The sequence below is a fragment of the Haemorhous mexicanus genome, chromosome 5, assembly GCF_027477595.1.
Source record: "Haemorhous mexicanus isolate bHaeMex1 chromosome 5, bHaeMex1.pri, whole genome shotgun sequence".
Lineage (NCBI taxonomy): Eukaryota > Metazoa > Chordata > Aves > Passeriformes > Fringillidae > Haemorhous > Haemorhous mexicanus.
Window position 1 is genome coordinate 75,767,860 of NC_082345.1, and position 11,043 is coordinate 75,778,902.

At 59.3% G+C, this 11,043-nt stretch overlaps 1 protein-coding gene across 4 annotated transcripts in view; it reads right to left on the reverse strand.

Moving 5' to 3' along the window:
- The window catches only part of PPP6R2 (protein phosphatase 6 regulatory subunit 2), a 60,200-nt gene extending 54,418 nt beyond the window's left edge, over positions 1 to 5,782 (reverse strand). For 3 of the 4 annotated variants that reach the window (XM_059847663.1, XM_059847667.1, XM_059847666.1), the window contains exon 1: positions 5,647 to 5,782. The gene's annotated coding sequence lies outside the window, so the exon portion shown is untranslated. Of the gene's footprint in view, positions 1 to 5,375; positions 5,397 to 5,646 lie in introns of those variants that run through there. The other variant, XM_059847665.1, reaches the window with a different exon arrangement.
- Positions 5,783 to 11,043: the final 5,261 nt, after the last annotated feature.

Consider the following 11,043-nt stretch of genomic DNA (forward strand, 5'->3'; position numbering starts at 1 on the left):
ATTAAAGTGATTCCAGAGTCATCAGTGTCACTCCAGGCCACAGAGCTCTAGCAGCAGCAAACTGCAGGACTGAAATCCCACTGCAACCCCAGGTTCCCAGCACAGGCACCCTGAAGTGCAGCAGGGGCACTGCCAGGCCCACACAAACCCTGGACTGAGCAGTCCAGACATTTGGGAAGTTTCCCAGCAAAGCCAAAGTTCCACCTGGCTCCAGCTCAGGCCCAGCTCCCTTCAGCACCTTCACAGGTGACCTACCTGGATGCAGCTTGAGGGGACACCAGGGAAGTCTGCAGATGGTAGAAAACTGGGAGGAGCTGCTGCCTCCCTTAAGGCAGAGAGGCCCTGCAGAGACCTGGACAAATCCGAGGGCTGGCAATCACCAGCAGTGTGAGGTTCAACACAGGCAGGGGTTAGATTCTGCAGCTGGGCCAGGGCAGCCCTGGATGCACCCACAGGGTGGGATGGGGAGGCAGGAGAACAGCTCTGGGAAGGGACCTGGTCCTGATGGATGGCAAGGGGGATCTGAATCAGCTGTGCCCTGGTGCCAGGAGGGACATCCCTGTCTCGAGGGGCATCAGGGACAGCAGCAAGGGAGGGGATTGTCCTGCTCCGCACTGGGAAGGCCTCACCTCCAGTCCTGGGATTGGGCACCTCAATGTACAAAACAACTAAAGCTCTCGGGGAGCATCCCAAGGAGGGACATGGGAATGGGGAAGGGTCTGGAGGGGCCACATGAGGAGCAGCTGAGGGCACTTGGAATGTCCAGCTGGAGGAGACTGAGCTCAGACCTCCCCAGGGGCTGCAGCCTCATCCCGAGGGGCAGCTCTGATCTCTGAGCTGGGGCAGCTGTGATCTCTGCAGCCTCATCCCGAGGGGCAGCTCTGAGTTCTCTGGGTCCTGTCCCTGAGAGCAGAGACAGGACCCAGGGAACGGCTGGAGCTGTGCCAGGGAAGGTCAGGCTGGAAAGCAGGAAAGGTTCTGCCCCAGAGGGTGCTGGGCACTGCCCAGGCTCCCTGAGAAATGGGCATGGCCCCGGGGCTGCCAGAGCTCCCCTCCCAGGGATGCAGTCCCCTCCCTGGGATCGTTGGGGTGTCTGTGCAGGGTGGAGCTGGATCTGGGATCCCTGTGCTCCCTTCCAGCTCAGGAGATTGTGTGGAAAGCTGTGCCAGAGAAGCTTTTCACTCTGCCCCAGCAAGGGAAGTGCTCTGAGCTCTGTCTGTCCCCAGTGACTCCCTGCCTTTTGCCATTTCACCAGAAGGTTTTTTTCCTCAGGCCTTCCAGCTTCCCCTCCTGTCCTGGTGTCCTCAGGCACCCCAGGCTGACTCCAGGGGAAGGAATGGGGTGGGTGGGTACCGTGACAACAGGGACAGCCACCCCCAGAGTGCTCCCAGCTCTCAGGTAACAGGTGGACACAGCAAAGAGAGACTGAGAAGGACAACGAGGAGCAATCCCAGCCCAGCAGCTGCAGAGCTGCCAGCTCCGGCTGAGGAGCTGCACTTCCTCCTGACAGCCTCACCCTCACTGTGGTGACAGCCCCCGGTCACGGCTTGGTGACACGTGGGTTTGGTTTAAAGGCGCCCCTGACAAAAATGACAATTTTGGTCAGGCTTCAGGCCCTGCAGACGTTTATTACTGTCACTCTCGAGGTGCCTCTGCTCCATCTGGGACTAACAGGCACTAAGAAACACAAAGATGGAACTTCCCACTTCCGCACCTCATTCAACACCAATGTGTGTGGCACTCAAATTCCACCCAAATCTAAGCCTTTTTCATCTGATATTTTCAAGCTTGGCTGCAAAAGCTTCATTTCCTGAGATAGCTGATATTTGTTTGCCCAAGTTTCCCTCCAAACCAGAGTTAAGGTGCAGGTAAAAATAGTCCAAGCAGTGATAATAATGTCAATATTGGTTATTGCAGTGCTGGCAGCTGGGGAGGATCAAAACAAGGAGTAGGGAAGTCCATCAGGAGTGAGGGAGGATAGTGGGATGAACAGGGAGCAGAGAGGGAAAAAGAAAAGCTCAAGTAGAGAAACACAGCAGCAGCCAGGAAAGACAACACACTCCTGCTTCCAATAATATTGAATCAAAGGAGACACTTAAGAGCCTTTGTTGCTACTCCTGGTCACACAGAGGCCACATTCCTTCCCTCAGCCTTCCATAAACCCCCGACATCTGTGGATTTTCCATGGAAAGGAGGTAAAACCACTGCAGCCCATAAATGTAACTGGGAGCAGGGCTGTGCTCCCTATAGATAGGGCCAGGAGTGAGGGACTGCTGCTCCTGGCCCAAGCTCTGTGTCTGACAACCCGGCCCGAGCACTGCTGTCACTCATTAACTCACTCTATTAACTCCTCAATTAGTTCTTCAGGAATTCTGCATCCAGCAAAACAAGACCTCCCACAAACCTTTCTCCCTGTAAAGTTCTCTGAAGTTCTGTCAACCTGGCATAGGCTCCCCAGGGAATGGGCACAGCCCCAGGGCTGCCAGAGCTCCAGGAGCGCTTGGACAACGCTCCCAGGGATGCACAGGGTGGGATCTGGGGAGTCCCAGGCAGGGCCAGGAGCAGGACTGGATGATCCCTGTGGGTCCCTTCCAACTCAGGATATTCCTTGATCCTATGATGGAAGCACCCAGCTCCTCCTTTGCTCTCAGCTCGCCGACCTCACCCATTTCTCCCGCACCATTTGCACCCAAATTTCCCAGTTATTCTTGTTCTACTCCTGTTCCAAACCCAAGATTTACTCCAACAGGAGACTCTCCTATTTCCTGGCATTCCAGTTTGCCCATTTTTACGGCTGAGCTGCAGCTCCTGCCCTTCAGGCACTGACTCGCAGCCCCTGTTAACCATCCTGCTGGATGACATCCACGGAGTCATGATCCCAAGCACAGAAGCCACGGCTGCTCCACCTGCACCCCTGGCTGTCAGCAGGGAGAGCAGGAAAGCTCATCCCTCTGTTCCCAGCCCCGAGCTCTCCCCAGACTCTGCTGAGCAGGGACAGGACCCAGGGAACGGCTGGAGCTGTGCCAGGGGAGGGATAGCATGGACACCAGGACAGGCTCTTTTCCAAGGGTGCTGGCACTGCCCAGGCTCCCCAGGGAACGGGCACAGCCCCAGAGCTCCAGGAGCGTTTGGACACTGCTGCCAGGGATGCCCAGGCTGGGATTGTTGGGGTGTCTGTGCAGGGCCAGGAGCTGGATCTGTGATCCCTGTGGGCCCTTCCCACTCAGGAGATTCCACGGTTCTGTCATGCTGGAATTCCTCTATACCACTGCTGGGCTCAGGGAAGAAAAGTTTTGGGTTCCCTTTGCCACCAGAAAACTCAGGGGAAACCTCAAACGAAGCATTTCCTGCACAAAGCATGGAAAAGCACCACAGGAAAACACTGGGATATCTCCCTACCAAAGAGGAGAGGAAGCATTAACAAACCAACACCCCCTTCTCGCTCAGGATCTCACTGTGGGGGACAGCAGGGATGGGATTCCCTCCAGCTGTCTGCCAATCCAAGCAGGAAGCTGTGATCAGGACCAGGAGATCCCACTCTGGAACACAGCTGAGCTCCCCCTCAGTGCCCTGTTCCCCAGGGAAGCTCTGCCAACAGTGGCCTGGAGCTTCCCAAAAATCCTGTAAGCCCACAGAGCACTTTTCTCCTGGTAACAAACCCCCGAGCAGCAGCTCTCACACAGTGCTGCCTCGTCGTTATTATTTTTGACAGTTTCCAATTTGTGAAGTCAGAAATCCACCCTGTCCCTCCCACAGCACACGCAGAGCTCCTGGAACACCAGGCTGAGCAGGAGATGCTCCACAGCTCCTGCATCCCACAACTAACCTTCCCCCAGTGTGAGGTTCTGCAGGAACCTTTCCTGCACCACCTGCGTGACAGGCACCTGCTGCTGCACCACCAATCTGTCCCCACTGCCAGCCAGGGCCTTGTCCCACATCCCTGCATTTCAACGTTAATCCAAAGGAAGTACAGAAAGCACCAGGAATATCAGTGTACACACAGAGAACAAGCCTTGGTTTCAGACCAGTTTGTTCCTACCCAGCCCTCATCACCTTCTGCAGAGCAAATGTCACCCAGGCCAGCCCAGGCCATGATGTGCTCCCACTGACAGCACAAAATTTAACTTTGCTTCCCATGAGATCACCATTGGTTGCCATGGAAATCCCTATACTACCATCCACCAAGGGTTTTTTTTACCACTGAAGTATTTTGGCAGCATGTTCGCTTTTAAGTGTCAGAGTAATAGGAGAAAACATAAATGTTTCTTCTCTCATCAGGCTTTAAACAGAGCTTTATAACCCAAATCTGCTCCTAAGAGCTTGGTTCAAACTTGTGGGGCTGGGCAGGGCTGGAATCACCACCTTCTCCTTTCTGAGACACAAAATAAACAATGAAAACAACCTTTAAGTTTTTAAAACGTGAATTTCCAAGCAGGGGATCAAGCGAGGAAAAACCTCCTAGGCCCCTCTGAGTTCTCTCAGTTTCTCTTTTTCACTTCCTAGTTTGGTTTTTTTTTTAGCTGGTGCAAAACAAGGCCCTCAAATTCAGCAGGGCCCTCCCAGCCTCTGCCAGGAGCCGCTTTCCTGTCAGATCAATCTTGTGGTGATTCCAGCGGGGCCTCCACTCCTACCCCGGTTTCTGGTCGTTAATAAAACCAGTACGGTGACATTTACGGCCAAACTCTGCACCCTGAGGTGGGCAGGTCCCCAGGAGGGTGACACCCGTGGGAGGCTGGTCCCCCTCCTGTGACCCCCGCGAGGGACCTGACCCCGGGAAGGGTGACCCGACCCTGGGAAGGGACCAGACCGTCAGGAGAGGGACCCTGACCACTGATCCCCCTCCTGTGACCCCCGGGAGGGACCCGACCCCCGGGAACAGGACCAGAACCCCAGAGGACGGGCCAGACTCTCGGGAAGGCAACCAGACCCCCGGGAAGGGGAGCAGACCCCTGGGAAGGGGACCAGACAGCCGAGAAGGACTTGACCATAGGAGGGGAACGACACGCCAGGAAGGGGGACCATCAGCAGGGTGATCTGACCCCCGGAAGGGACCTGACCTCCGGGACTGACCTGACTGCCAAGAGGGGGACAAGAACCTCGAGAGCGGGACCTGACCCTGGGGAAAGGGACCAGACCCCCAGGGGGGTGATGTGACCGTCGGGCAGGGGACTCCCGGGAGGTGACCAGATCCTCGGGAGTGCGCGCTGAGCCCTAAGAGGGGGATCTGAGTCGCAGGAAGGGTGACCTGACCCCTGACCTTGCCACCGCCACCACTCCCGACAGCTCCGGCCACTCCCGGCCGGCCAGGTGAGATCCAGGACCACCTGGAGGCCGCAGCCCCAGCCCCCAGCCCCGCCAGCCCGCCCCGCACGCACCAAAACACGGCAAAAGGAAACTGTCACGCGCAGAGCAGGCGGATTTAACCCAGATCCGCACGGAACGAGGCGGCGGGACCACGGCCCAGCCCCGGACAGCGGCTCGGCGGAGGAGGTTTTTAACCCTCCAAACGGTGCCGAACCCCCGGACCGCGGGGGGAGGCTCCGGGAGGCCGGAGCGGAGCCGGGGGGGCGGCGGGGCCCAGTCCGCGGCGCCGGGCCCAGCCCCGACCCTGGCCCCGCGAGGGCGGCGGTGACAGCCGGGTCTCACCTGCGGGTGCCGGGCTGCCCTCGGGCGCTGCCGGGCCGGGCTGCGGGCCGGGCCCGCGGGCTGGGCCGGCCGGGGCTGCGCGGGCAGCGGCGGCGGAGCGGCGGCGGCAGCAGCTCCAAAATGGCGGCGGCGCCGCGGCTCCCTCAGGGCGGGGGGAGAGGGGCGTGGCTGATTGTGAGGGGGCGGAGTCTGAGTTGGGCGGGGTCGTTGATGGGCGGGGCTCTATGAGTGGGCGTGGCTGGGGCGGGGCGGGACCGCAGGGACACGGATGGGGACGGGGACGGGGATGGGGATAGGGACAGGGACAGGGGGACGGGAATAAGCGCATGGAGATGGGGACACAGGGACGGGGTCAGCGATGGGCACGGACATGGGGACACGGACATGGGGACACGGACATGGGGACACGGACATCGCAGGACGGGGATGAGGACTGTGGGACGGGGATCACGGCTCGGGACGGGAACAGTGGGACGGGACGGGGGGACAGGGACGGGGATGGGATGGGGGACAGGAACGGGGGCATGGGGGACAGGGACGGGAATGAGGGTAAGGGGACGGAGACTCGGCGGCGGGGACTGGGGACAGGGAGATGGTGGGACGGGGATGTGACGGGGATAGAGACACGAGGAGAGGGGCGAGGGGCCAGCGACAGCCCTCGGGACCCCGGGGTGGGCGAGCTGCGGCCCCCGGGGGTGGTCACGGCCTCGGGGGGAGCAGGAGGAGCACGAGTGCAGGACCCCGCGGCTGAGGGGACACGGGGACAGCGGGAGCCCTTCCGTGGCCACGGCTTTCAGGTGGCCCCAGCGTTACTGCAAGGGGGGAACTCCAGAGATGGGGGTCAGGGGACTGGGGTGGGGACAGGGTCCACCGTGTCCAGGGATGTGGGGTGAGCACGGAGAAGGGAAGGGAAAAGGGAGACAGAGGGAGCAGGGAGCCAGGGCTGGGAGCAGGGATCTCTGAGTCATGCTGGCAGCCTGGGCTCCTGGATCCGCTGTTGCCGTGCCCGGATTTGTCTTTGTCTCGTGGATAAACTGCTTTCCAAGTGCCAGCATCCTCCAGGAACCAGCAGGAAGCCATCCAATCCTTCATTCCAAAGTGAATTCCTGCCACGAGATTTACCACTAAACTGCTCCGTGCTGCTCTGGCTGAGGCCTTGACCCTGCAAAGATTCCTGCACGTGGTTAAAGTTTACAGGGAAAACGTGGCCCTTGCCATGGGAAAAGAGGGATGGTTTTGTACTGCCCTGCTCACAGGGGGCATGGATCCTGGAATGGTCAGGGTTGGGAGGGAGCTTAAGGCTCATCCCATATCACCCCCTGCCACAGGCTGGGGTTTGGCCATGGGAGTGCTGCCACAGAAATGCCACTAGAAGTGTCCCCCATAACCGAGTGGGTAAAATTCCTCATTTATGGACACTTTTCCAGTGTGAGGGCTGCAAGGGAAGGACTCCTAGAATTTATACGGCACCCAGTGTGGTAATTAGCACGTTGGTGGCCATTAATGCGGGAGAAAATAGCACAACCTCAGGAGTTTCACTTCCCTGTTTCATCTGTTGGAGGGAAATGGGCTTGTGAAGCATTTTTTGTGGCTTATTGTGGCTTCTGGGGACAGGACAAAACCATCCAAGCAAATTCCCAAACCTTCCAGCCGCCCCCAGAAACTATTCCCACCCCCAGGAGGGCCAGGGTTGTACAGCCTGACTCCTCCAGCTGATTTCTACAGTTCCAACCTTGGAACAGCTTCCTTCGTCTCTGCTCCAGCCCTCTGGAACACGCTAAGATACAGCTGAACTCTGGGCTTGGCAGCAACAGTGCCAGGAGCTGCCAGCTCCCCTCTCCCAGCAGGGACAGGGACAGACACCCCAGGCCATGGTTCCGAGCCCTGGCTGTGACACAGGGTGCTGGATCCCACTGGGAACAACTGCTGGAATCTCCTCCAGCACCGACATGAGGAGCTGAGCCCAGGTGTGGCAGGGCCAGGCTGGATGGGGCTGGGAGCAGCCTGGACTCACGGAAGGTGTCCCTGTCCCTGGCAGGGGTGGCACTGGGCGGCATCCAGGACTCCTTCAGTCCAAACCACTGCAGGATTCCCTGGTGCTCCGTGTGAGGGCAGCCCCTCAGCACAAGGAGCGCTCTGGCTGCAGAGCTCCCAGCCCTGGAGCAGGGAGTGGAGCTGAGCCTGAGCAGGATTCCCAGCGGGAGCGGGCACACGTTGGGTGGGAGGCTGCAGGCCCAGAATAGGCTGTGGATGATGAAGAATTCTGGGATCTATTCTTGGCTCAGGATTGAGGCGTGATCTGGTGCCTCCAGCAGGCATCAGAACAGGATCTCCCAGCGCCAGTTTGACATTAATCTGAGCGGCCCTGCAGGGAGGAGGGGATGAGCTTTCCTCCCTTCTCCCACAGCCACAGACTGCCGAGCACCCAGCGCTGCTCTGGGAGCTTTTCCAAACCCCGGCATTTCTCTCTGGCTGCCTTTGGGCCGAGTGACCAGGCCCGGTTCAAATCCCACAGCTCCGAGTGCCCGAGCACAAACAGCCCGAGGAGCAGCTCACATTCCTTGGCCTGCGGCTCCCCGCACGTTCCCGGGGCTGCAGGGAATGTTCCTCGCAGCTCTGGGGAACATTATCCCGCCTGGCAGTGCGGGAGCGCAGGCGGCCAGGGCAGCGGCTCCTGCGGGGCCGGGGCGCACAGTTAATTATAGCAGGCAGGGTTGGGCAATGTTGTGTTTGCCGGGTTGCCGGGGAGATGAGCAGCGGCCCCAGGGCTGCCCCGGCAGCTCCGCGCTCGCACCAGCCCTGCGCTTCCAGAGCTGCACCGCCGACCTTCCCAAATATGGTCCAGCAGCAGCCGGGAGCTCCCCAGCTCAGCCCGGGCTCTGGGATCAGCCGCTCCTGCCGTCGGACCCTCAGCAGCCTCGCCGGAGAGCATCAAACCCAGCCCTCCGGGGAAATCCCTCCCTGCAGCCTGGGCTGGGCAGAGCCCGAGCCCCGCAGGGATCCCGCCGGGAGGTACCGAGAGGAGCTGGGCAAAGGACTCCTGAGATCTCGGGGGTTTCAGCGACAGGAAACCAAAACTGCTCTGGGCAGGTCCTCAGGTCATGGAAACCTCCTGTGGAGCCAGGCTGGGAGAGCTGGGAATGTTCACCTGGAGAGGGAAATGCTCCAGGGAGAGCTCAGAGCCCCTGGCAGGGCCTGGAGGGGCTCCAGGAGAGCCGCAGAGGGACTGGGGACAAGGATGGAGGGACAGCACACAGGGAATGGCTCCCAGTGCCAGAGGGCAGGCATGGATGGGATCTGGGCAATGAGGAATTCCTGGCTGGGCTGGAATTGCCAGAGCAGCTGGGGCTGCCCCTGCATCCCTGGAGTGGCCAAGGCCAGGCTGGACACTGGGGCTGGAGCAGCCTGGGACAGTGGGAGGTGTCCCTGCCATGGCAGGGGTGGCACTGGAGGGGCTCTGGGGTCCTTTCCCACCCAATCATTCCAGGATTCCCTGGTTCTGTGATTCCAACATTTGCCTGTCCTGCCTCGTGGCTCTGATAAATTCTCTGTGAAGGAATGGGGATGCTGGGTGTGACCTTCTGCCCCTGACAGTCCCCTGCTCAGGGACAGGGCTCTGCTCCCATTCTAATGGAAACCCTCCAGCCCTCACTTTTATACTTCTCAGATGTTCTAAGCACTTTTATTGCCCTTTTTATTCACAGTTAATTTTCTTCTGCTTGGCCAGACGGGAATGTTCGTGTGGCTGCAGTGAAATCAGCCATGGGAGAACCCTGAGACAAGATTAAAACTCATTTTTATTGCGGGACAAAGAGTTACTAAGGAAAAAATGTCCAATATTTTTTATTCATATTTTCCTTATCTTTTCCTCCTGTCCCTTGTGTGGCAAGAATCAGCTCCAAGTGTGGCAAGTGTAAGTGCAGTGTTGCAGGCTTTATTACAAGCCTGTAATAAATCATAATCAGCATTAATTAGCAGTTCATGGGACAGGGCAGTGTTTAAGTGCAGCTCCTCTGCTCCCTGACCAGGGGAGTTTGACAGGGCAGGCAGGGTAAGGATATTAAAGGGCTGAAACTGCACAAACAACACGGGGCAGGGGGAAAGAAGTGCCAAAAATAAATAACCAAACCCACGGGGGTGATGCTGCTGTGGGAGCACGGCAGCCTGGCCACGGGATTCCTGTGGAAAACAGCTCCTGCCAGGAGCTGTCATGTCACCACACACTGCCAGTGCCCGGGGGGACACTCGGGGTCACTGGGACACCTCTGGGCACTCTGGAATCATGGAATGGTTTAGCTGGAAGGGACCTCAGGGCCCACCCAGTCCCGTGGGCAGGGACACTGTCCCAGGGTGCTCCAAGCCCTGTCCCACCTGGCCTTGGGCACTGCCAGGGTGGAATTGTTCCTCCTCACACTTTCTCTTTACCCTGCTCCTTCTCCTCCTCTGCTCCAGGCCTGACCCTGGCAATGAATAACCCCCCAAAGTGCCTGGGGGCTCCTCAGCAAACCTGCCACTGATTCGTGATTTATCCCCGGTATTTCCCATTTCCCAGATGTCCCTGAGCAGGAAGCAGCTCGTGCACTGTGTTCACGTGCCTGGAATCGCACAAAAATCAGGATAACTAACAATCCCGGGCCAGCCTTTGCCCTCTGCCTTGGAACACCCCCGGGGCAGCTCCCGGCCCCGGGGCTCCCGGGTGAATCCTCATTCCCAGGAAAACTGCTCCTAAAGGAGCCGATGTCATTTTCTCACCTTTGTAAAGGTAACTGAGGCGTCAGGTAACTTCTACAATGGGAGTCGCTTTATAAAATAACTCTCTCTCAAGCGAAAGTCAACTTTCAGCAGGGTCAGGTTAGGTCACACAATGAATTGTGCTCTAGGCAGGTGGAGAGCGTGAGTTACACCGGGGCAGCTCTGTGCAACTTCTCCTGTAAAAAGAGATGCCGTGTTTTACCCCTTCGTGAGCTTGCTTTGTGGAAATCTCCTCCTCACGCCCGGCAGGGAATAAACGGTGTCTTTTCTCAATGGTGTTTGGAGCGCTCTCAAACAGCCTCGGGGGACTGCAAACGGGGCCTCGGGGAGGCTCAGGCCGGTCACAGCCGGGGAGCGGGGAGGCTCCGGCCGGCACAGGAGGGAGCCGAGCGCCGAGCGGTGAAGCCGCCGCGGATTTACTAGACCCAAGCCCGGCGGAGCCCTCACGCCGCCGCCATGACACCTCCTCGGCCCCGCCCGCGCCGCTCTGCGCGCCCGCTCCCGTCTCGATGGTGCGGGCGGCGCGCTCGGGACCTCCTGGCCGCCAGGGGGCGCGCTGGGGCGGGGCGGGGCCGCTCCGGGGCGGGGTCCTCCCCGCCGGCAGGGGGCGCGGCGCGGGGCGGGCCGCGCGCGGGCGGCGCCGCC